Source organism: Sus scrofa, chromosome 13, assembly GCF_054392235.1.
Source record: "Sus scrofa isolate SSC_HxYL_T2T_F1_AM1 chromosome 13, Sscrofa_HxYL_maternal_Yorkshire_Landrace_v2.0, whole genome shotgun sequence".
In the NCBI taxonomy this organism is placed as follows: Eukaryota; Metazoa; Chordata; class Mammalia; order Artiodactyla; family Suidae; genus Sus; species Sus scrofa.
In genome coordinates, this window is record NC_139395.1 from 141,257,595 (window position 1) to 141,283,847 (window position 26,253).

Genomic DNA, 26,253 nt, shown 5'->3' on the forward strand with positions numbered 1-26,253 from the left:
CTTACTCCCCAAACTTTTTCTATCTTATAGGTAGCCCAATACTCAATAATTATTGAATGCCCAGAATATGGCAAACCCAAAATATGAGGCTAATGATAAGAATCAGAAAGGCAGAGTTCCTGCCCTCAACATGCTCATGGCACACACACTATTTCAATGTAGGTATATCTCAGGCCTCATTATTCTATGGCTCTTTGCTAAAGTCACCAACACAACTGACTTCAACAATGATGGGCTGACTTCTGGTCATTTGAAAGGTATTGTAAGAGATGCTTTGGGAGCTCAGTAAGAACTGACCCTTGCCCACAGGACGTTACTCAAAGTCTGTTAAAGGATGGGACAGAGAGAACAACATAAGAGCCCAAACAACTATTTTTATCCATTCACCCCTCAGTTACAGAGCACTGGCAGTGCATAGGGCATTATGTAAGGTGCTAGTACACTGACAAAAATAAATCAGGCAAAATCTGCACTCTCAAGAAATTCTGAGTTTGGTGAGGAGGAGAGCCTTAAATACACAGATGATTACAATACTGATTTGATACTTACAATACAAAGGACTGTAATAGATATTACAGGGAAAGCATCATTTTATTTTATTTTTTATTTATTTTTTTAATTTTTTGTCTTTTTGCCTTTTCTGGGGCCACTCCCACGGCATATGGAGGTTCCCAGGCTAGGGGTAAAATCGTAGCTGTAGCTGCCGACCTACTCCAGAGCCACAGCAACATGGGATCCGAGCCGAGTCTGCAACCTACACCACAGCTCACGCAACGCCGGATCCTTAACCCACTGAGCAAGGCCAGGGATTGAACCCGAAACCTCATGGTTCCTAGTTGGATCCGTTAACCACTGAGCCATGACAGGAACTCCAAAAGCATCATTTTAAAAAATACAACCAATGGTAGGGAGAGAGTATTATGTCCTTGGATGTCAACCCTGGAAGGCTTTCCAGAGGAAACGGCATTTGAGCTGAGCCTCGATGGGAAGGAGAAAAACCAGCCTAAGTGGAAGGAGAGGGAATAAGCCAAGGAGGCGGGAAAGAGAAAGGGGGGTTGGGTTGGAACACATACAAATGGAGGGGAGCAAGCCCACCCCTAGAGAGCTCAGTCTTCTCACCCATTCTTCTCAGCCTCTGCTCTCAGCCTGAGCACCCCCTCAGGCTGGCTTTGATCGTGGGGCCACAGGGGCTCTGTTTCTGTTTCTTTGAAGACAGTACCCACAATTGCTCCCTCATTGTGGCACATGGAAACGTCATGTCTGAGAATCACTAGAATCACTAGCCTGGGGGTGGTGGTGGAGCGGAGGTGGGCTCGAGAGGTGGCGGCAGGTGGGGGGATGTTCTTCTTGTCCTGCTAACTTCAATCTTAAGAACCGGAATTTCTGCCTTGTTGTAACAGTTCTCAGCAACTCATTTTGAAAACTTATGTCAGCTGTGACTTGTGCCAGACAAATGGGGGTGCAGCCAGACATAGGGTGCCTTGATCTCTCAGTTGTAGCCCAATTCTGAAAGCCCACCGACCTGCCAGCAGCTCCACCTGGAAGCCCCACCGGCACCTTGCCTTCAACAACCTGTTCTACACTGAATCCATCCCCTTCCTTCCTCATACCTCCTCCGTGTCTCATGTACCTTTTGGCTAATGGCTCATCTAATAAACAACCAAATTGAACAATAGGAGGGTATCAAATCCAGCTATTGCATTTATAGCTCTATCACTTCCAGGGTCCTCACTTTCTATCTAGAATTTATTCCCAAATCCTCACGTTTACTTCTTTGGTGTCTCAACATCTTCCTGTCTTTTCCAGGCCATTGCCAAAGTCATCATCTATTGGTTTGGCTACTACAACAACTTCAAACTGGTGGCCTCATCCTCTTGTACATCCTGCCTCTCTTGTATGTCCTCCATGCTGTTTTAGAAAGGACGGGCATTTCTAAAAAACGTTTGGGTCTCCCTCCATAAAGAACACACATGGTTTTGATAGGGATAGAGTAGGCACAGGTGGTTGTAGAAGTCCCAGTAGGGGATCATAGAAAAATAGGGAAACCTGGGGAATGTTGGGAGACCACTGTAAATTCAAGAAAGCCACCAGAACAAGCCAGGCTTAGAGTTCCCGTCATGGCGCAGTGGTTAATGAACCTGACTAGGAACCATGAGGATGCGGGTTCGATCCCTGGCCTTGCTCAGTGGGTTAAGGATCTGGCATTGCTGTGAGCTGTGGTGTAGGTCACAGATGTGGCTCAGATCCCACATTGCTGTGGCTGTGTCATAGGCCAGCGGCTACAGCTCCAATTAGACCCTAGCCTGGGAACCTCCATATGCCGAGGGTGCGACCCTAGAAAAGACAAGGGAGAAAAAAAGAAAAAAAACAAGGCAGGCTTGCTTGATTAGTGGAGGTGAGAGAATTACTACCACCCACTGGGTGGGGGATGGGATGACCCCTGCATTCAGAGTCAGACCCAGGGCTAGAGTTTGAGGACTGCCCTTCAGCTGATTTGAACACAGAAGTTTACTGGATATTAAGGAGGAGCTTAGTATCCCAGAAAGGAAGAGGCGGGCCTTTCCAAGCCCCACCCGCCCCTTGGATGATAAAACTGTGGCCCACCGGATCCCAGGGCAGAGCTTCTTTGCCTGTTTGCTTGCATCTCTCACAGGGGTCCTATCGTCATAACACATCTGTTTCTTACCTATCACTTTGTCTCTTGCTGAATTCCTTTTGCGCAGAGGCATTAAAGAACCTGAAATTTAGTGAGTCCAGAAACAGGGTGAGTAATTCTAATTTAAAACCGTGGGGGTTCAAGTCTCAATCTGGTTTTTGGCTGGGTTCAAGTCTCAGCACGTGCGTTCAAATCCCAATCTGGGTTTTGGCTGGGTTCGAGTCCCAGTCTGTGTTCTAGGCAGGTCCAGGCCATTAGGGCTGTCAGTTTCCGTTTCCCATTGCATTGGTGGTGCTCCTCAGTTTAGCTTCTTCTCTTGGGATGTCCCTCCCCCCACATAGATCTTATATCCCACTCTCACCAGATTGTTTTGTCACCATGTTTTCTGTCATCTTGCCCTATAAAATCCTACCTTTCCGCCAAGATCAGTCTTAGTGATGTCCTGATCCCCCAGCCTTTTTCTGGAATTTACCATGGCTTCCTTCATACGCCCAAAGCACCTAACAGTTTCTGTATGTGCTTGAGAGAGTGATGGCCCCCCACAAGGCCCAAGTCCTAATCCCCAGAACTGTGGAACTCGAGCCGCAGCATATTGGCTCAAGCACAAAACCTGAAGCTGATGGACAAAACCTGGAGCTGAAGCTCTTAACAGGCTTGGCGTTCTTCTGATAAAGAAGTAGTCTACCCTAGTAAGCTCTCATTTACTGGGTAAAGGGATGGCTTAGTCAAGCAAGACCTTATCCAGAACGAGGAGAGTTTTAGATCCCCGGCTAACCAGTAAAATCACATGACCCTTTCCCTTACTCGCTGGCTATAAAATAGAAAGAAGCAGCCAGTTTGCACTGGGGTCGGCTCTCCCTGACAACCAGGAAGCCAAGCTATCCCGCTGTGCTCACAGCGTTTCTTATCTTAATAAACTCATCTCTCTTCTCACCCTGGTCTGTGTCTGGAAACTCTTCTTCTGACCCACAGGAGGACCACGACAAAAACCTGTGACCATGTCACCTCACATACCAAAAGGAACTTTGCTGATGCAATTAAGTTAAGGACATAGAAATGGTAAAATTACTGTGGACAGTAGACCAGTGTAATCACAGGGTCCTTATGAAAGGGCAGAAGGAGGTCTGAGAGGAGAGAAGCTGCTTTCCTGCTGGCTTTGAAGATAGAGGAAGAGGGCCAAGAGCCAAGGAACACAGGTGGCCTCTGTAAGCTGGAAAAGGTAAGGAAAGAGCTTCTCCCTCAGCATCTTCAGAAGGAAGGCAGCCCAATGGAGTTATTTCCCATTTCTGACCTCCAGAGCAGCAGGACCATAGAAGGGTGTTATTTGAATCCAGCGTGGGAGAATTTTTCTTTTTTTCTTTTTAGGGCTGCATCCACAGCATATGGAAGTTACCAGGCTAGGGGTTGATCAGAGCTACAGCTGCTGGACTACACCACAGCCACAGCAGCTTGGGATCTGAGCCTCCTCTGCATCCTACACCATGGAAACCCCAGATCCTTAACCCACTGAGCAAGGCCAGGGATCGAACCCATGTCCTCATGGATACTAGTCGGGTTTGTTACCATTGAGCCACAGCAGGAACTCCTGTGGGAGAATATTTTTTAAAGCTGCAAGAAGAAATTAATACTCACTTAGCATTTATTCATTATTTGCCGGGTACTATTTTGTTCTTTGTAATTTTGTAAACTCCTTGAAAGCAAGGGCCAATTAGATTAATAGTCTTACCCCCTGAGTGCCTAAAATAGAGCTTCACATGCCATGTAGATGCCTACTATGTCTTTGCCTTTAAATCCAATGCCCTCTTTGGGGGTATTGGATTTAAATCAAATAGTCTTTTGGGTGAAGTCCCAGAACTAGATTGAAACTGTTGCCCATGTGAAGCCAGGTGGGCTGGAACGGCTACACAGGCATCATGTAAGGTGGTTGGGTTTCATCAATTCAGTAATGATGCCAGGCCTAATGCAGTGGGGGACGCTTCCGTGTGGCATTTATTAAGCGGTGCCTGTCACTAATGCCTTGGGACTTATGTCACTATTTAACCTTCTGTCTTTCAGACTCCGTGTTGGTTTTGTTCTCACTCAACTTTGCAGGGGAGTAAATATTAGTGGTCTCAGGAGAAGACACACAGAGACCATGTCCTTGGCTCCAAGACGCAGGTTTTCTTAAGTAAGAGTCGCATTTCATGTCTCTCCAGCCCCCAAGGCAGTTGCCTCTTGATACGTCCATCTATTCCTTTATTCCCCCATGAATTCAACATGGGCTGAACACAGTATGTGCCTGGCAATGTAATAGGCATGGAGGACACGTAAGGAAGTCCTGGACATCAAGATGCTCCTCCCATCAGAGCAGCAAGGAGCCAGCAGACAGGGCAGGGGTAAGTGTGATCTTTAAGCGGGATTGGGAGCTGTGTGCATGCAGCTTATTCATTTTACCCCATTGGTTCTATTGCACCTGTCAGATAGGAGAGGCCCAGACAACTGTGAGTGTTGTCCACTCAGTACTCAAAACCGAGAGATGGCAATCTCCCTTTAGACAGTGTCCCTCTGAAGGCACATTCTACCACACAGCTGGCTTTTTGGGGATCTCACCTTCCCCCACCCCTTTCAACAGTGTGGCCTTCCAATGCCACATTGCCCAGGAGGACAGTCGCTGTTCATCCTTTCCAAAGGGAAGCCTGCTTCCCTCTTCACGGGGACTTGGCAGGTCCAACTTTCCTCCTTCCTTCTCCCACCTCCAAATCCTGGCTGCTCTGCCACTAATTTACTGTGCAATTGGGCAACCCACTTCTGGTCCAGAGCCTCAGTTTCTTCTTCTGTACAATGCGTGCAGCTGCCATCCCTGCCCTGCCTGTGGGGTTTTCGAAAACCAAGTGCAATAATGAACAACATTGAAGACTGTGGTGGCCTCAAAACTGTTTATATCTGGTAACTGTCCTTAAAGTAACAGTAGTTATTTTAATATATATTTATACTAATAATTACCACTGCCGTTCTTATTATTTTTATCACTATTATTGTCGTGGGAGAGTTGTTAGCTGCTTCCAAGAATCAGGCAGCTGTCATTGCCAAGTGACTCAATCACCACATGACCAAAAATAGGCTAAATTAGGATGCATTTGAAGCCCCCTTCCAGAAAAAGCCATGGCTCTGCTTAGAGCTGCATTTTCCATGGCTTTTCTCTCCCTCTCAGGGTCACTATAGGCAGACTGAACCTATTCTGAAAGTGTCTGTTGAGGGAGGGGATGACCTAGTCCTGAGCCCCTCCTAGGCACGCTCCTCTGTCCCCCACCGAGATGGAGCCTTTGCCTCAGGACCAAAAATGACCAGGGTCTCTCAGGAGCACCTTGTTGGTCCCCTGGCATCCAGTCCTACCTGTACTGCAGACCCTTTGCCTTTGTCCTTCTTGCAAGGCTAGTCAGATATAGTCACCTTCTCAGCACCTGAGCAGCAGAGGAGGCCATGCTGGGGCTTCTGGGTGCTGTGTCTCTCAGAAAGGAGACGTCGTGGCTCAGTGGTTAGTGTATCTGACTAGGAACCATGATGTTGTGGGTTCGATCCCTGGCCTTGCTCAGTGGGTTAAAGATCTGGTGTTGCCGTGGCTCTGGTACAGGCTGGCAGCTACAGCTCCGCTTGGACCCCTAGCCTGGGAACCTCCATATGCCGCCGTGTGGCCCTAGAAGAGACAAAAGACAAGAAAGAATAAATAAATAAAAAGAAAGGAGATGTCCCTCCTCTTCACTGAGACCTCCAATCACTGCTGGTTCCTCAAGATGCTTTGGCTCCTAGTTAATTACAGGTCCCCGATTGGTCTCTGTAATGACTTCCATGTCCATGTTGATGAACTATGATCAAAGAAGTTGAAGTGTTATTTGCGACACTGTAACTTAGCAACGGGGTACTCTTCCTTCACCGTGGAGTTCAGTCCATAAAAGGCCACTGAGGAGAGTGTGGGTACCCTCAGGGTGCATGGTAACTCCTGGGTGCAGGGTCCCTGGTTGGGGGCCAAACACTGAGACAGCTGGGTCTTGGCCCTCCCTCCCCTCTTGCTGCTGATGTGGTCATTCATTTCTCTTTTGTCTGAGTCGTCTGTAAAATGAGTATATCACACCATTCTTCACAGTGAACGTGGGATTATGTATGTGAAAGTGGATACTGAATTAGAAAATGTCGTACAATGATCAGGTAATATTAAAAGAGTCTGTTCTGGAACATTTTTGAGCTTAAAATAAGACAGACGCTTATTCATCACGGAACTTTCCTCCTCTCTGTCCTCAACAATGGTGGAACTGGGGGTGGGCAGCAGTGGGAGTTGCTGTGAAGATCAAATAAGATAATGGATGTGAATTATGTACTTGGGGGTCCGAGAGCTCATTTCCAACCATATTTTGTAACTTATTCACTTACGTCATCTGCCCAAGTGCCTTCCTTTCTGAGCCTCTGTTTCATCATCTGAAAAAGACGCTGCTACTAAAACCAAACCCAACCCAGATAAATGCCACCAGTGAGAAAACCATTGGACTGGACTCTTTCGAAAGTCCTCTCCAGCTAGATCATAGAATGACCTCAATAAAAATTTCCCAGAAAATAGGTTCAATGAAAATGTCGCCCTAAAGTCAAATCAAACACCCACCGGCTTGTGGACAGTCTGAGCACATCTGTGTAGGGAATGACACTGATACATTCATGATTCTAGAGGCTAAACTCCCCTTCACACCTTACCCACCTACAAAGGAAGGGCAGAGGACAGGTCAGCAGACCTCCTGGCCCTGAGCTCTGAGAGTGACCCTGGGCCACCCTGGGCCTGAGTTTCCTTTTCATCAACCAACCAAAGGGCTTGGGCTCCGTGTTCTCTCAGGCAGTTTTCAGTTGCAAAGCCTGTGAGTCTAACTTCTTTGAGTCCCACTTCTTACAAGTGCTGGGCACAGGGAGTCAGGCTGGGCTCCTATGTGCAGGAGACGTGTCTTGTCGGAGCAGATGGAGTGTGTCTATCATGGCAGCGGCGTCACCAGTCTGGTCACTTCAGATGTCTCTCCAATTAACACTCCTGGCGGCAGCCAACTGCTCAGGCAGCAGAACATGCTGGTGGGGAAGATGGCGGGAACTCCTGGGCCCGCTGCCACGCCTATTATCCAAGCTGGGGAGTGGGAGGGTCCGGCCAGACTTAGGGGTGTGTGGGAGGTGGGAGGAGGGGTGGATAAAAATGGGAGGTGGAATGCGTGCGGGGAGATTTCTTTAGCTGTCGAGTCCTAGAAAGTCAGGGATGGAGAATGCTTATCTTGTCACAGCCCTTACTCTCATCTTCGATTTCACTTCCTTCTATACTTCCGTCCTACCTGACCTGGATTGGGACATCTTCCTCTCTTTTTCTTGCTTCCTGAGTGATCTCCCTGCCTTCTATTTCTTTTTCTCTTCAAACTGGGCCCTGCAAGACAGACAGAGGGAGGGTTTTTTTGGTTTTTTTTTTTTTTTTCTTTTCTTTTTAGGCCCACACTTGCGGCATATGGAAGTTCCCAGGCTAGGGGTGCAATTGGATCTCTAGCCACTGGCCTATATATACCACAGCCACAGCAACTCGGGATCCGAGCCGTGTCTGCGACCTACACCACAGCTCATGGCAACACTGGATTCTTAACCCACTGAGCGAGACCAGGGATCAAATCCACATCCTTGTGGATGATAAGGAGGCCAGGGACTGAACCCACATCCTCTTGGATCCTAGTTGGGTTTGCTAAGCGCTGAGCCATGAAGGGAACTCCAGAGGGAGATTTCTAAAACGCAAATGTGACCATCTTATTCTTCTACATTTCCAGCATTTCCCATTGCCTTCAGGAAAAAACAAAAACAAAAAACAAAGAACAATAAAACATAGTAACTCCAGAATCTGAAATATACAAAGCCTGAGGGCCCTGGAGATCTGATTTGCTTCTTCTCTTGTCTTCTCTGCCCTTCTCACCCCCAGTTTCTTGTCCTTGGTTAATTACTTGAAATTCTCCAAACTCTCCTATTTCCGTGTTCTTCTCTCCGCATCCCGCCCACAGCTTGGTGCTCAGCCTTGAAAATTCAACGTGGCGGTCACTTCTTCTGGGACACACTGTAGGACCAGCCTCTCTGCAGCCACATCACCGCAAGGTGACTGCTACTTGACCATTGAGGTGATTATTTTTCAACATCACACTGCCTCACTACCCTGTGAACTTTCCGAGAGATGGGAACGCATCGCAGCCATTGCCTTTATGGAGGCAGAACTGCCTTTGACATCAGCGACCCTACTGACCTCTGAGTTAATTTCACCCATGTGGCCATTCCTTGGGCTGTGACCTTGGTCAAGGAGAACCACTTCACCTGAAAGCAGGTATGTGGTAAATGTGGGGTGAGTGAGTGTAAGTCCCCTATATTTCACAGAGGAGGAAACAGGCCCAGAAAAAAGAGGTGACCCACTGGAACTCTCACAGAGGGAGGGTCCAGGGACTTCTCCATTCCTGGTCCAAAGCTGATCCCACTAACCCACATGCTCAGAGAGTCCCAAGGCAACCCACCTCTTGTGGGAGAGGGCAGCAGAGGGTCCTCCCTGGGTGGTGTGTGTGCACATAAGGGAGGTCCCCAACTTCAGCTGGGCTTGCCACATCTCCAGGCAATCATGGAATTCCTGGATGTGAGGGCTGGGTATTGAGCGATGAGCAACCGTGCAGTCAGGCTGGCACATGGGAGAGCAAAATCATCTAAAAGAGGAAGCCTGGAGACTTGGCAGCAGTGGGAGGTGTTTAGAGTAAAAAGAAGTGGCCCTTAGCCGCCATCCATACTGACTCAGGTGTGCCTGTTACCTGTGGGTCTTACTGGCCAGGCCGGCGCATAGGGCCACCCAGAGCCTTCGTCCCCCGAGCACATTGAAAATCCCTGTCTGTGTTGTTCTTGGGAGGGAAGGTTTGGCTTGGAGTAGTTTTTCCTGAAAAATCAAAACAACTCCTCAGAGTGGGCCCAGCTTCCAGGGGCCGCCTGAGAGCCGGGCACACTTCCCTTGGCTGGGGTGTGAGTGTACCGGTTTCTGGAGTGGAGGGGGCATCTGAGGGTCACGCAGCGGGGAATCCAAACCTCTGAGCCTGATTTACAGCTCAGGGCCTCCACTCTCCTCCCCACCAGCCCACATAAACCCCCCCAATTTCCTCCTCTGCGCGCCAGCACGCCTCAGAGCTGGGAAATGGGATCTCACCAGTGGCTTTTTCTGGGCTTATGTATGGATTCTTTCCTGAGAGGATGGCAGAGGGGAGCAGAAGTGGTTCTTCAAAATGTGAGCAGGAGAGCGTCATGGTGAGTCAGAGAAGGACAAGCCTGAGACAGCTTGGAGATCAGCCAGCTCAGAGCTCCTATTTGCCTTCTTTCTTTCCTTTTCTACTCTTTATTTCCCCCTTTCCTTTTCCTTTTTTTTTTTTTTTTTCTTGTGGCTTCCACACAAAATCTTATATGGATTGCCAATGGATTAAACTTCAAAATGGAAGTGCTCCAGGCATTCCCTGGCGGGGCAGTGGGTTACAGATCTGGCATTGTCACGGCTGTGGTGAGGGCTGCAGCTGTGGTGCAGGTTCGATCCCTGGCCGGGGAAATTCTGCATACTGTGGGTATGACCAAAAAAAAAAAAAAAAAAGGCAGCATTCCAGGCAATTGTGTGTTAGGAGCTTCTGGCCTCCCCTTCTGAGCTTCCCTCTTCTCTGACCCTTATAGAGACTCATGAGGCCCCTCCTCAGATCACTGGACTTCACAGACAGCAGCTTGGAAACCTCTGCTGTGATCCAACTCCCTTATTTCACACAGGAGGTTACGAAGGCCCAAGGAGGCTATGGAGCTATTAAAGGCCAAACAGGGATTTAGTGATGGAGTTGGGCTCTCCCAGGCCCCCTCCTGGCTTTCCAGCCTCTTTCCAGTAACTTGTACAAGATTCCATGGAGACCTTGTAAAGGCTTAGCCTGGCCCTGGTTTCTGTGGTGCATAAATCTTATTTTCATTAAGGAAAAAAACCAATTAGAACTGAAGAAGCCCTGGGTCAGTAACTCTGGGAAATAAGCACCAAGTCAGCATGGCTTCTTGACCCCTTTGGCTCTGGTACTGGGATTCCTCTGCCTTTATTTAGAACCTGGGTTCAATCTGGCCTTCCTTGGCCTGAGGCCCTTGACACCTCAAGCTCTGGGGCCTGAAATTCTGTGACTATCCCTATCTCTGCCCCAAGCTTGTGTCTTTTCCCCTGCCAAGGGGTTAGGTCCTGCCCATTTCTAGGGGTTAGGTTCTGCCCAGAGATCCCTTTTATGGCCCCACTTATGGAGGCCAAGCCAGGACCCCGGCCTGCCCTGGCTGTGTCCAGCTGCCCTTTCAGAAGGCCAGCATCAGAATAAGATCCCTGACAGCCTGCTGTTCCGGGGCAGGGAAACCAAGCCGCTTCCTTCCTGAAGGCCTGGAGTCTGAAGGCACAAGAAGCTGAAGCATTAGCATTTTGCCTGTTCTCTTCCACACCCTTCCTCCTCCACAGCAACCCTAAACTGGCCCTTCATATCCTCAGCCTCCTGGACCCCTCCCAGTAGTGCCTAGGCCCAGGCCTGAGGGCTTTTCTGCAGCCCAGGAACAGAGTCAGGCTGGCCTCTAGGCCTAAGGCTTCTACAGCCACAGACCAACTCCACCAAACCCTGACCGGGAAGCCCCAGGCCATGGTTGAGGGGTTGTGAGCTGTAAGACTTCCGGAGGCCCACGTGAGAGCTGGAGAGCTCAGGGGCTGCCCTGAAGCTTAGCTGTAAAAGGTGGAGCTACCAGGAGGGGCAGGGGCAGAACTGTGGGTTAGGCCTGTGGGAGCACCACACCCACTACCAGCAGAGGAGTGCACTCTATCTGGGACCCCAGCCTTGACTCCAGATCTTGCTTATTCAGAGATTCAATGAAATTCTTAACTTCAGGGTGTCCTAGAGCCAGTACTGCCTAATCCAGAATGGAACCTGTATCAAGGGCTGAAGTGGATAAAACAAACTTGGAGGCAAAGCTCACGCAGCTTCCCGATCTCCTTAGAGAATCTAAGAGTTGTTTCACCTTCAGGATGACAGTCTTCTCTCCTGAGTCCTGTTTTGACTGCAGACCAAGAGACTCCTTCTAGAACCTACTGTAATTGTCCCCAGGTGCAGACAGGAAGGTGGAAGGCTCTCGGGCGAGGCCATGGCTGGCTGGGAATCTGCACAAGCCATGCCTACTCACTGAGTGAGACTGACATGGCAGGTCACCTGGAGAGTGTCCCCTGCCACATGAAGACCATAGAGCTTTGTCCTGGGTATAAGAGTCCCCTGCAGGGACTCCCTTGAGCAGAGAAACCAGGAACAGACCTGAGGAGGCAGAGCCTCGAAATGTCTACTATTGTTGTCTGGTTAGACAAGAACATTCCCAGAAAGAAGTGCTTTGCAGGAAGGGAGGAGTCCACCAGCTTTGGCCCAGCCTAGTTTGGAGCTTGGTTCTGACACCTCACAGCTGGTTTGCTGGCCTCATGTCCAATCATGTAATGCCCAGGAACTCAGACAGAGATCTGGACTTGGAATTCTGAGTAGGCTTAAGCAACTCACTTCATCTCACTCAACCTCAGTCCTCACCTTGAAAGTGGGGTGATGATGACACCTGCCTCACAGAGGTGTCGGGATTCAGCTAAATGCCGTGAACTTTCCCCAGAAAGAGTAGGTCCTTGGTGCCTAGTTTCTGATCTGGCTCTGAGAGGTTAAGCTCGGAGAGAAAGTACAGGTTTCAGAGAGTCAACTTGACTGTCTTCTGGGGTCTTGTGGGGAGGGCTTGGAGAGCGGCACCCAACCCCTCTGGGTTACTTGTAAAGCTTACATCTCTATGCTGCTTTCTATCCAAGAGCAATGTGCTGAATGTTAACAACTAGGACAGGAGGCAGGAGGCCAGAATTCCTCCCCAGGTCTGCCCAAAGCTGCTGAGTTAGCCACTTCCAGACCATGGCAGGGTGGGTGGCGGAGACCAAACAATTTCTCTTCTTGCCAAAATATATGATCACAAAAAGCTTTCAAAATATACAGAGACTTATAGCTCTCCAAACTTTGTAATACCCTGGATCTCCTTGGAGGATGGGAGCCACCCTAGGAGGCTGCCAGGCAGGGTTTGTTCCTTGTCTTATGAGGAGGAGCAGCCCGTGGTCCAGAGAAGGGACTGGTTCAGAGACCCACAGTCTTGGGCAGCAGAGGCAGGCCAGAGCACATGACTTCCTTCCACCCACTGCTCTATGTCTCTCTTCTTTGATTCCGCACTTAAACATTTATGTGGGGCATTTGCTTCAATTGTGCCATTTCCAGGATGGCACGCCATCCTCACTCAGCCTCGTCCCTCAGACGTGTCCTGGGCTCCTTCTGTGGAGGGACACCCCCTCTGTCCTCTGCATGGGCCAAGCTGCCCAGGGCTACAGAGGCCTGAAGCTCAGCATATAGCTGGAGATGGGGATGGGGTGGGGTGGTTTGGGACTTCAGTGGGCTCTGGGCACAGGTTCAGGAGAAAATTGATAGAGAGAGGGTTTACTGAACTATCCTGAAAGAAACAGTGCTGAGTACGTGAAACGGCCACTTGCCTGTTGGCATTTGCTTATGTCTTCCATTTGGCCTGGTTGGTCTAGGCTACCGGAAGGAGAGTGAAGAGAGGACTCTTGCTAGTGGCTTTTGGCCCTTTGTTAATGCATCCCAGAAACCACAAGTGGCAAATAAACTGACCGATTTGTAAAATATACTTAATATTTGAATTTTTATTAAAGTTAATATAGCCACGTGGTTAAAACAGGCACAGACACTGGACTCCTCAGGGAGTGGTTTTCAATTTTCAGGTGGAGAAGGTGCAGGTAACAGGTCAAAAGGCCAAAAAAAAGACTTCGGCTGGGATTAGGCTGACCCCGCCTCAAAGGCAAATACTCCAGAGGCATGTGATATATAAGGGCAATAGGCTCTTGATCCATGCCCTTCCCAGTGTGAGTCCTTTTACTCAGAGGCAACAACTTCTAACCATCGTTGCTCTGGTTGTGACTGTGATTACCCCCACAACTCTTAAATCATCTGCTTACTAGTATAGTTACTTCTTGTTTGTTCTTGGTATGGGATGAAATCATGCCCTGATGTACCACTGTAAAGTGCTATAGCATGGATCCTTATTATTAGAGAATGTGTGCAAAGAATGCCTGCATAAGATTCTATAAATATAGTTTGATGGTGCATCATTAATTTTCCTTTCCATAAGTCAATGACTCCTGCCACTGATTTATCATGATAGTGATTCTTATTCATCCTCTGGATAATAAGAGAAATCACAATCAAGTGTGCTGGTGGCATGACTCCTTTCATTAAGGCAATCTCCAGATGTTCCCTCTGGCTCTCAGAGATTGATGGCTAAAACGGTCCCACAGTCACTGTGTTTAAGTTCATCTGCAGGTTTAGCCTTTGAGGGTGGGCTCTCATCTCAAGCATAGGCACAAAGTGATTTCACTCTGCTGCGTGAGAAGTCCATTCAAGTAAACTGAATTTTAATGAAAGCTGCCTTTCGCAAAGAATTGTGTCGGTGAAGGACTGGGAGGGTGATTAGAGATGAATGTGACCTTTACCCTGAGAGTTAAGGGCTCACTCTGGTGGAAGGAGCAGACACGTGTGTGCGCGCACGCACACACACACACACACACACACACAATTTAACTCTAGATGGTCAGCGATCAATGTTAAAATGGCAGCAAAGTTTTGCGCAGTGGGAAACACACACAAGAAAAATTAATTCTGAATTGGGGGTATCTGAGACATACATACATGTGGGGAAGGCGCAGTTTAAACGGTCTTGAAAATTTCCCAGAACATTGGCAGAGTAGAAGGGGAAGTGCCCGCCTGTGCAAAGACCCGGGGGCAGGAGGGCTCAGTGCGTGGCTGGGAGGAGCAGGGTCTGAGGGGCTGAAGTGTGGTAGGAGAGGGTATTCAAGAAGCAGTTTGGAGAAGGACCAGACTGGACAGAGTGAAGGACCCTTGAGGTCCAGCTGAGGTTTGGTTTTATTCTGCAGACCACAGTGCCTTTCAAGGTGTCAGAGTAGGTCACATCACAGTGAGAAAAGTGAATCAACCAGAAGCAGACATAGAGATGGTGTTTTCCTGTCCTGCTCCAGAGTGGGGCGGTTTTACAGGAGGCAAGACTGAGCAAAGGCTTCTGGAATGGATCTGCCTGGCCCCTCCCAGAAACCACTCCTGACCTTCTTGTGTAAATACCAAATTACCTGTTCATTTCCCCAATTACCTCATCAGTGAAATCAAATCAATCACTGTTAATTCTAACTTTAATAAACATTCTTCAGTTTGCATATAGGATGCTCTTCCTCAAACCATAAATAACTGCATGATGCGTGTGAACTTTGCAAAGGAGACTTAGGTGGGGGAAAAAATAACATTCAGTTAACAAGCTTGTCAGAAGCTGAGTCATTATAAATGACAGGAAATTTTTTTGTGATATTAAAAAAACCTAACTAGGATATATATTTTCTAGAAAGCCGTTCCATATTAATGAGAGGGGAAAAGCCTATGTATCAAATCTTAGAACAAGGCAGATAGGCCCCTTGTGGGTTACTATCCATAATCATGAGACACACTAGAGCTGGTGGGTCCGCACGATGCTTTGAGTGGAGGCTACTTGCCTTAAACCCTGCTTCTGCTCCTGCGAGCCACTTGGTCTCAGGGATGTGCTCCATCTCATTGAGGTCACCCATTGATCACATGAGGAGGAATACCGTTGGGAAAACTAAGTGAGTCAGTCTAAGGAAGCCTTCTAGCACAGTGTTTTCTACCTCACAAATGCTATAAAAACATCAGCTTTTCCTATTATTAATGTTACTACGTTTCTCTGGCCCCATAAGGAAGGAAGGAAACCTATATATTCGGAGACTTATTATGCCACAGACACTTTCATAGTTGTTACCTCATTTAATTGAATACTGATAACTCTTTTCATTGGTTATGATTATTATTAATAACTATACTATATGGAAAAGGACATTGTGAGAAGTTAGGTGCCCTCAGAGTCAACAGTCTGAAGTGGCTCCTTTAGAATAGAACCCAGGATGATCTGGCTCCAAGTTTCCACCCATTAGAATAAAATCCCTTTATCTGAGAATGTTCCAGGCAAGGTTGCTGATGCAGTGTTCTCAGATCAGCTTGGCTATGCCTCGCTGTGGGTTATATTAATGGTGGGAATCAGGCTGCTTTCTTTGCCTATCTTACTGCTTCTGACACAAGGAGTGGAAGCTGCTCTCACAGACTGGAGATGCTGAGGAGCTCCACGCTCCATAGACGTGTCCATTCCACGGGGACAGAAACATTGAGAAAATACCTGGAGAAGGCCAGTGACCTCAGGGGACAAGGAGCAGCAGGTGTGGTAGAAGAAAATCCACTGGACAGATTTAGTCAGTGCATGATTACAGCCTCTGCTGGGTAGAGAGTCCAAGAGCACCAAACCATTCTCCCTGTGCACATATTATCTATATTCCTTAGAACAGCCTGAGAACTCGGGCAAGGGGCATCAGACACTTGAAACAGAGGCCCAGGGAGGCTAGGAGGCCTGCAAGCAGCAGAGTGTATTTTGAACTTGGGGCTTTTTCTATCCAAATTTGCTGCTTCCCATGGTAAACAAAAGAATATCAACATCAAAGACAAAGGAAATAATTTAGAAATTGAGATGAAAATGATGGGCCTCCCTTAGCCATGGATCTGCCCTAGGGAGTAATATCTTTTTTCCCATTGAAAGGTTCTAGCTGAATGCTTTGGGGCCTTAAAAAGAACATGTGGCTTGCACTGACTGTCAGCCTCTGGACAGGATCCCCTTGCACCTCCAGAGGTGGTCAAACTCTCCAGGGGGGTGGGAGTGTGGACTAGGGTTCAGAATCAATCCCCTCTGACAGCCAACCCCCTTCTCTCCCTGTGCTTCTTTGATTCGAGTAGGAAGTAATTCTAGGAACTTCTGACCCCGTGTCCTTGCCAGTAGTCGTTTCAAAGCTTCCTTCTTGGCAGATCCGTGAGGGGCGACTTCTGCCACAGCAGGTCTCCTAGAGGAAGCAGCTGGGGGACTTCTCATCCTGCCTTTGTGTTTCTCTTTCAAGGAAAAACTCCTTGAGAGCTGAGCGTGTCTGCATTGATCTGGCCTCAGGCTCCCCATGCCTGACCCTGGAAGACTGGTGAGAAACAATGTTCTCTCTGTCCATTGTCATGACTGACTTACTGTGGGGTCCCCTTCACCTTGGGAAATTCCATGACACCAGTCTGGCACTTGGTAGGTCTCCTTATTACTTATGTTTGGAAACACCTAGGAGTGTAATCATTCTGTCTGTCAAAGCTAAAGTTTCTCCCAGGAGGAGAATTTTTTCTAACTCTGTGTGGGTTTTTTTTTTTTTTCTTTTTTCTTTTTTTTCCCAAGTCCATCATTTCCTTCATCAGAATGCAGGGCTCCAGATGGTCAGAGGGAATTTAGCTTTGGGTACTTGGAATGTGGGGTGGCTGAGCATGGTTACATGTGCTGGGGAGAAGGGCCCAGCAGAAGGAGCGCTAGTTGAAAAGGTCTTCAACTCAGGTGATTTTTCAGGATTCAAGAGCAAGGCCTACATTTACGTCAACCATCAAATGACAAGCAAGGTGTGTCTCTGCTATTCGGTTTCCAGCGAAAGAGGCAGAAAGAGAGTTCTAGCATCCTGGAGGACTGGGGGTCACTGTCCGAGGCTCAGGCTGAACTATTGTGCAGGGAAAATCAAGAGGGTATGTCCCAGGAGGCTTTCATCTAAGTCTTACTAATTCTGGTACCCACTCTGGGCAGGTGCCACCTAAAGGCACCTCTCAGTCCTGATATTCTTTTTCTGCTGGGTCGTTCCCATTGATGGCTCCTCAGCACCTCCAATACCAATGCCCCATCAAACTCTCTTACTTCATCCCCAAACTCCTCCTCCTTTTGCTGTCTTTATAATCTCTGCTCACAGCTCCACTTCCCTTCAGCCTGTCTCCCCTGGTAGAAACCTGAGGGTTCTTGCTCAGTTCTCCTTCTCCTGCCTCCTCACCTACAATTCCTTTCAATCATTCTGCAGCCCCATCTCTGATCTTTTCATTCCTACCAGAGCCACCCTCGTCAGGCCCCCATCTCCTTCTCCACAGAGGCCTTTAGCAGCTTGCTAATTATCTCTTTGCTCTCCAGTTTCTTGTTCCACCAGTTAATTCTTCAGAGAGCTTCTTGAGCCGTTTTTGTTATGTTCTGGCTCTGCTTATTTTATTTTTCTTCCCCTAAACCCAATAATGGTTCCCACCGCCCTTCCTTTAGTGAGTCACTTGTGGGGAACACTGCTCTGCCCCTCGCTATCATTTCAGTCACTCTCACCTACACTTTCCCCCTTCCTGGCTTCTAATCATGCCGCTCCATCCTGGAATTCTCTTTTCCAAAATCTCTCTTTGTCCGAATCTTTTTCAAGGTCTTGCTCAAATCTGGAAGTGATGTCATGATGACGAAGAGAATGTAGCAGGGAGTATCATCAGTGGGGAAATGGGTGTGCGAGGACCCTGCGCCAGGAAGGAAAGAGCCTTGCCAGTCCTTCAGGTTGGATTTGACTGTTCTGTCTCCTCTGTACTCACAGAGCCCTTGATATCTCCATGATCACACGTATTGACACCTGCTCTGTTTTAAAGAGCACTGTCCAGTTTTATGTCATCTGCTAGACAGAGGATTCTGCTTGGGAAAGGGCTATGTACTACTCATTTCATGCAACAACTCATTGATCCAACAAGTATTTCTGCACATCTAGGATACAGGGACCAGAGGCCTTTGTAGGCACTTGAGGTACAGTGGTGAGTGAGGTATCCCAGGGCCTCTTACAGAAATAGACTCTGTATCTCCAGGACTTGGCAGAGTACTGATCACAAGGTAGAGACTCAGGGAAAATGTGGAACTGAGCATCCAGGAATACATGCTTGTGTGACAGCAAGATGAGCTTGACTTCCCATCGAAACTACTTATTATAAATGCCTCCAAACAGTCTCCATTCCTCAAGGTCATTGGAGACCAGGGCATCTTTCACGGAACATCCTGCAGAGACTGCTGGGGCACATACTCAGCCCTCCTTTCCAGTCTCCTGGAGGCTTGGGCACAAACAACCCCCTTTGATAGTGGACTTGCTGCTGGTTTCCAGTCATTTGACCGTGTTCTAGTCTGAGCTAATTTTGCAAGTCAAATTGCTTAAGAGTGAATATGAAATCTTTGACTGGAGCCCAAATATATAAATACCCATCACATTTCCTTCCTCCCCAATTTTGCAATCATCCCCCAAAGCAGTTCATGTTGTCCAGCATAATTAGTTATTTATACACCCTCATGTGGTCCATTGTTCAGAATTAAATTGTCTGGTATACAGAGAGCTTCTCTTGCAAGGCTTGTTTTTACCATTTTCCTGCTTTCTGGAAGCTGTGTATAAATATGTCCTTGTGGAACCCTTTGGGATGCTTCTGACCATGCCCATGCTGGTGGAGAGGAATAAGCCAGTGCCTGAGAGCAAACACAGCCCCCGAGGTCTCACACTCCTTCCTGTCTTCCAACACGAAAATCACCAAGAATTATTCATCCTTTTCTCGAAGACCCAGGGGAATTAAGATGAACACAAAAGGAGTCACAAAGAGGTAGATGTGGAAATTGTTTTGGAGACCTAGTCACTAGATTCTAGTGACTCCATTTTGCCAAAAAGGAAGCTAGTTCCCAGAAAGGAGAAGTGAAAGGGACCAGCCCATAGCGTCCTGTGGGTTAGCGGCAGAGCCAGGCCCAAACCCTCTTCAGCTGACTCCCATCCTCTTTCTACTAAACCACTGAGGGTACCAGTTCAGGAGGGCCCCAGGCGCTTCTGGGCTTGTTAGACTTTGTCCCAGAACTGGATGGCCCCAGACTGCTCTGCTCTGGGCCCTTGTGTCTGTATTTTATAGCTCATCTGTCTCCTCCCAAATGGCTTGGCAGTCAGCTCTTACTGATGAGTGTTGCCCATTGAGAGGCAATTCTGCTTGTTCTTCTGTCATGCTGTAGTCCGAGACTCCAGATGGTCCATCGATTATATTTGAAATGAAACTTGTTTCTGAGTCTGAAGGGCTCTGTTTCATGGGAGACTTCCAGAAGGTGTATGACCCAGGATGTTGTCTGCCTTGCTGAATGTTCCATGTGCACTTGAAGATGTGTATTCTACTCTTGTTGGGCAGACTGTTCTATAAATGTCAATCAGATCCAGTGCTTGATGGTATTCTTCTGTTCTTCTATGTCTGGCTGGGTTTCCATTCATGAATTCTAGTTTATAAAGTTTGTAACATTAGCTTTGATGGTCTAGAAATCTGTTCAGATTTTCTTTCCATATGAGAGTATAAGATCTTGGTTCTTATCTTAAAATGGGACTTTCTGGGGAGTTCCCATTATGGCTCAGCGGTAACGAACCTGACTAGTAACCATGAGGATGTGGGTTCGATCCCTGAGTTAATGGTCTGGCATTGCTGTGAGCTGTGGTGTTAGGTTGCAGACACAGCTTGGATCCAGTGTTGCTGTGGCTGTGGCGTAGGCTGGCAGCTGCAGCTCTGATTGGACCCCTAGACCGGGAATTTCCATATGCCACAGGTTCAGTCATATGCCCATTCAGGGCAGCCAGGGGATCAATGGAATCCCTGTTTGTACATTTCTGGAATGGTTGGCCAGATAGTATGTTTTGAAGAATCCCGAAACCTTCTTCCTAACACATATACAGACTGTCAGTATGTAAACCTACCATGGACATCATATACAATCTAAATAGATTTAGACCTATTGTTTTACCTGAGAAATATCACATCAGCTAGCCAACATCTTAATTTTAAAACGCCTTACCTTCCTACATTGTTATTCATAAGATCTCCAGATTTTCTATAATGATTACATATTAATAGTAATATAATTTATTAGAGTTTAAATATACTTATTTATTTATATTTTATTTTAATTTATTAAATATGTAACCATTCAGAAAAGATATGACAGATGTCATGTCCTTACCATAAGAATTAACAGATGCTAACATTTTGCCATACTTGCTTCAGATCTCATTTTTCTCAAAAAAAAAAAAAAAACCCGAAAAACCAAATGTAACACACATAGTTAAAGCCCCCACTTTCCATTCCCTCTTCATCCCTCCTTTTCCTCCTATTCTCTACCAAGGAAAACACTATTTGAATTTGGTAGATATCATTCCCACGCATGTTTTGGTACTTTCACTCCAAACGAATGAGTCCACTGTTTATGGCCAAGATAATATCATGTTTTTTTTTTAATTAATTTTTACAATCAGAGGGAAAAAAGACTCATCTGTCATGTTCAGAAGCCTTAGGTCCATTTTTTTTTTTTTTTTTTTGTCTTTTGTCTTTTTGGTTGTTGTTGTTATTGTTGCTATTTCTTGGGCTGCTCCCTCGGCATATGGAGGTTCCCAGGCTAGGGGTTGAATCGGAGCTGTAGCCACCGGCCTACGCCAGAGCCACAGCAACGCGGGATTCGAGCCGCGTCTGCAACCTACACCACAGCTCACGGCAACGCCGGATCATTAACCCACTGAGCAAGGGCAGGGACCGAACCCGCAACCTCATGGTTCCTAGTCGGATTCGTTAACCACTGCGCCACGACGGGAACTCCAGGTCCATTTTAATCTCTATTCCTTCCAACTGGATTTTGTTTAATCTTGGTTCTTATGCTCTTTGTCTGGAGATCTTCCCTCCACCTCCTTATTTCCTCCTAGCTAATGTCTTGTCTGGCTTTTGCCAGAAATGGTAGCTTGGACCTTGCTCCTATGATTTGGCCTTTCTGAAACTGTGATCTGTCTGCCTTTGGCTTTGCCCATCTCAAAATCCCTGCACTCTGGACTGAAGAATATCTGCCATGGATTCCCAGTTGCCTGGTCTGTGAATGGATGGAGCTCTGTTACCAGACCTGACCTGTCTGCTCAGCATTCCAGCACCAGTAGGCAGGCTCGGGTCCCATCCTTCCCTACCTGTTCTTCTTAGATCTTTCATGTTTGAGCCCAATCCCTTGAGAGGACACATCAGGGGAAAGCCGAGGGTGAAAGCTGATGAGTATGGTGATGGTGAATTGATAGTAGCTAACATTCTTGAGTAATCTAATCAAAATGCTAAGACCTCAGGTATAACAAATATGCAAGATATGTTGTTTAAAATAATAATCTCTGCTGATTAGAGAGCATCCATTGTACCTCGAATCCACTTTTTATCTCATTTATTCTTAAAAATGTCCCATATTTTATAGATGAGAAATCTGAAGCATAGAGAAGCAGTGTAGTACAATGGAAAAAGTATGGGGTTCAGAGTAAGACAGATTTGGCTTCAAATTTATACTGCCTTTTTAAACAAAACAAAACAAAACAACTTTTCTGAGTTTTGCACAAGATAGATGCCCAGCAGTGGTGGCTATTGTTACTGTAGAAGATCTGCCTAAACTTTCTTGCCTCAGGCTACACAGCTAGTGTATAGTAGAACTGGGATTCAAACCTGGTCTGCTTCTCTCAGGGCTACTTTTTTCCCCCCTCCCAGGGAAATATGAGTGTTCTATGTTATCATATGAATGTCCCTTCATTAAAGGGGGTATCATGAAGTATGGAAAGAGCACTCAGTTCGAAATTTGAAGTCTTGGGTCCTGTTCATCATCACAAACAAGCTAGGTGAACTTGAACAATTCATTGCCTCTCTCTTTCTTTGGTTTCTCATTTATATCATAAAGGGACTGAACCAGATCACCTCTAGGTTCTGTTTCTTCTACTTCCAGCCTTCTGTGCCTCAGGAAACACAACACCAAATTGCCATCCCAAGAGAGAGGAAGAAGGGCAATGACATTGATTCTTTAAAGAAAGCTAAGGTAAGAAATTAGGCAGAGCTTCTATTAGCCAGGTGCTTGTCCCAAATCCTTAATGACTGAAACCAGTTGGATTTCTTTTCTGCTTCCCAAGTTGAGTTGGGAAGGCCCAGGTTGAGTTGATCCAGGTCCTAGAGGGTTTTAGAAGACAACAAAACCAGTTGCTCACACTCATAGCTTCCTTGGGTAACTTCTTTCTTCTCTCTTTCTTCCCTCTCTTCTTTTTTATTTTTATTTTTTAGGAAGAGTGAACTAAAAATAGAAGATAGCTAATTAAGCTAAGTAATTAAGAGAGAGAGAATTATAGGAGGAATTTTGTTTCTGCTCCAGGTTTCTTCTTTCCCCTTTCTTCCCAGTTCTTTCTGACTTTATTTTCTAAAAATAGACATATTTGAAGGATCATGACACAATTACTGCTTTCCTGTTCAGTGAATTTTTAACTCCTTTCAATTACCCTGAGGACACTTGTTTGCTGAAGGAAAAGAGGAAAAACCATGGAGAATCCTTTGACTGCTTTTGGACCACTTGGGTGGTCCTTTCTGCCTTAGAATTGAGGGAGCATTCATTTGCTCCCAGAGTCGCTATTGCGCTCCTACTCTGCGTCAGTCACTGTGGCAGACACTGGGGATAAATGAGAAAGGAAAGACTTATTCTTGTCTCTCAGGGAGCTTCCATGTCAAAGGAAAGAAGGAAACACAAATGGAAATATACAATTATGAAATCTGAGAGGTGCTCTGGAGGAGCTATGAAATCACCCCAGTTCCCGCTATTTCAGCTCTGGCCCTGGAAAAGCATTCCTTCATGCCGTCTGTACTTCCACTACATGGGATTCTTCAGTTAGACAGTGAATCATTATCCATAGACTGTCCCCAGCGCATCTTCCCTCCGTGTCATCAGTGGGGATCTCAGGGCCCTCCTAGGCTCCTGGGACTTTACTGCCTGGTCTGCTGCTCTCCCCGGCCCTTCTCTGTCAGGCTATGTCTTCTGCATGCCTGGGGAGGGGGGAGGATGTCTCCAAAATACCTCCTTTCTGTCCCTGCTTTGGTGCTTTTGCTCTTCCTGATCCCTTTACCAGGAATATCTTTCACTTACCTCTGTCAGCACCTGGCCAACACCCACTCATTCATCCAGATTCTGTTTATGCTCCTGTATCCTTGAAGCAGCCATTCCTGAACTCCTCTTTCTGCCTCACAGTATCTGCTTGCCCTCCTTTCCTGCTGCCTCATGACATTTGGTTTATTGTGCTAATCAGAGAGCTCATGGGCCTCTGCCTGGTGTGATATAGTTAGACCCATCCTAGGCATTGCCTACGTAGCCCCACTTTGAATGCATGGACATTACTTATCTCTGAGTCTCAAACAGGAGGTGCAGTTAACACACAATATGTATTGAATAAGTGCCCCAATAATAAAGTTAATAATAAAGCATGTGAACAGTCCTCTATAGTTTTACAAGGAGTATTCATATATATCATGGAAGTAAGTCCTCAGAACAACCCTGTGTGAGAGGAGTAATCATAATCTCATTTTACAGATGAGGAAAAAAATAGTTATTATTATTACTGGGTGCTGACCCGTATAGGGACTTTCCGTATATTACATCATTCAGTTCTCATCAAGTTCCAATAAAAAAGGATAGGCATCTATACTGCCACTTACTGTGTGCCGAGCAGTATTTCCAGCTCTCTACATGTATTAATTCATTTAATTCATGCAACACTCTAGGAGAGGTACTCTTATTATCCTCATCTTATACATGAGGAAATTGAAGCATGTGGAGGTTAGAAGACTTGTCCAAATCCTGTAGCTGAAGGTGAGTTCCAAGCAAAGTAGAGGTTGTAGAGACAACCATTTACAAGGAGTATCCCCTCCTTTCCGAGCTCGGCACTGCCAGCACTGCTCGGTACCACCTCTATGAAGTATAATCACGCCCATTTTAGAGATGAGAAAATGGAGAACTAGAGAGATTAAGCAACTTATCAATATTGTACACCTGATCAGGGCAGAGCTTGTACTTGCAAAGCTCACGTTCTTGAACCTCTCAAGAACCTCTCAAGTTTCAGGACTAGGGCCAGACTAGGTTTAGAGAAATTTCCACAGCCATGTGAAAGGTTTATGATGCTTTAACATCTGTGGGGCTGCTCTGCACAGTGTGTTGGGCTGGACCTGGTATGTGTTGAGCAAGGTGGGGCTTTATGGGTTCTAAGACTTTGCTTCCAAGAGGCAAATTAAAAAATTAAAAAAAAAAAACAATGAAAATGTCTTTCACACCTTCTTTCTCTCTCTCTTTTTTTCAGCATGGTACTGGTTGCCACTTCTTTATTCATCCATCTGGTAGAAATTTGGAGGGCACAGGGGAGACATAGGCAAAGAGTTAAATCCAGAATGGTCAGCCAAGGTAAGGGGCTAGGCCAAGTCCCAGAAGTGAGTGAGACTGGCATTGTTTTGAGAGTCAGGAGCAGTGAGAGGGCTTGAAGACTTCTGGCCCTAGAAAGGCAGTAGCCATTTGTGCCTCGTTGCATGCTGTGGACTAGGATGGAGGAGAGAATAAGGTAGCAGTGACTCAAGATTGTGGGGGGAGGAGGCTAGCAGCCAGCTTAGAGAAACCCAGGACACTGTGAGTGACCCCCTTCCATGACCAGGTGGATCCTTGCTCCCCAGTGTAGACCATAGCATGAGTACTGAACAGAACCCAGGAAAGGGGTGTCAGTCCTGGATTTGGCTCCCAGCTTGCCACTCACCAGCAGATGACTGTGAGCAAGTTGCTTCTACTCCATTTCTGCAGAGACTCTGTGATATGGACATGTGACTTTCTATTGCACTTGTGTGGCCTGGATTAGGTCACGATGCTCATGAGAGCACTGGGCTCACTGTGGGTGCTAGGGGTTCCTGAGATGCTGAGGAAGACAAGTGTAGGCTTTGCCTCCTGGGGAGTTCCTCCCTACCCCGTTATGCTGAGGAAGGGCACATTGGTTGACTCACATCTAACTGATGGGAAAATGAGCATGGTTTTTTACGTTGCTCCGTTTCCAGGCCCAAAACTATTAAACCTACCATTGAGAATTAGCTGGCACTAGCAATTTGTCTGTGTGGGAGTGGATGGGGGCGCGGGGTAGGAAGGGGGAGGAGCTGAACCGGGAAAGGAGGGGGAAGCACATGTACAAAGCCTCCATGCCTGGAAATGGATGTCACTGAAGTGAAGTTCCAACCTGATGAGGGAAAGAGAGAGGCCATCAGGAAGCTGGGCTGTCTGCACTGACACATCCTGTGGCCCAGAAATACATCCCAGTTTCTCTCGCAACCTCAGTTTCTCCATCTGTAAAACAAAATGCTACTTTCCCACAGCTTGAAAAGGCCTGAGGTTCTTTTCAGCCATGGGGAGTTTTCTAAGGATGGAGAAAGAGAAAGAAAAAGACTTCCAGGCACTGTCCCATTCCCTAGGGTCCGGGTCTCCTAAATCAATTCTGGAACCACTGCCTGGCGATGGTGCGAGAGAGAGCCAGAGGATTCGTGTACGTCGGTGAGCGTGCATGCGTGACAGAGGGCTTTTAAATGAATCACTTTGTATCTAGCGGGGCAGCACCTGCTCCTCAGCCTCCAAAGGCAGCCGGAGCAACACGATCATTCAAAAGCTACCGCTTTCCATTCACGTCTATAATTAGAGCACAGGCTGCG

General features: G+C 47.0%; 1 protein-coding gene across 2 annotated transcripts in view; it reads left to right on the top strand.

Annotated features, from left to right (window-relative positions):
• The first annotated feature begins 2,099 nt into the window (after positions 1-2,099).
• The window catches only part of TPRG1 (tumor protein p63 regulated 1), a 358,132-nt gene continuing 333,978 nt past the window's right edge, over positions 2,100-26,253 (top strand). Inside the window, exons 1-5 of one of the 2 annotated variants that reach the window (XM_084990688.1) lie at positions 2,100-2,764; positions 3,629-3,875; positions 4,712-5,031; positions 8,695-9,008; positions 16,791-16,865. The gene's annotated coding sequence lies outside the window, so the exon portion shown is untranslated. Of the gene's footprint in view, positions 2,765-3,628; positions 3,876-4,711; positions 5,032-8,694; positions 9,009-9,835; positions 9,962-16,790; positions 16,866-26,253 lie in introns of those variants that run through there. The other variant, XM_084990689.1, reaches the window with a different exon arrangement.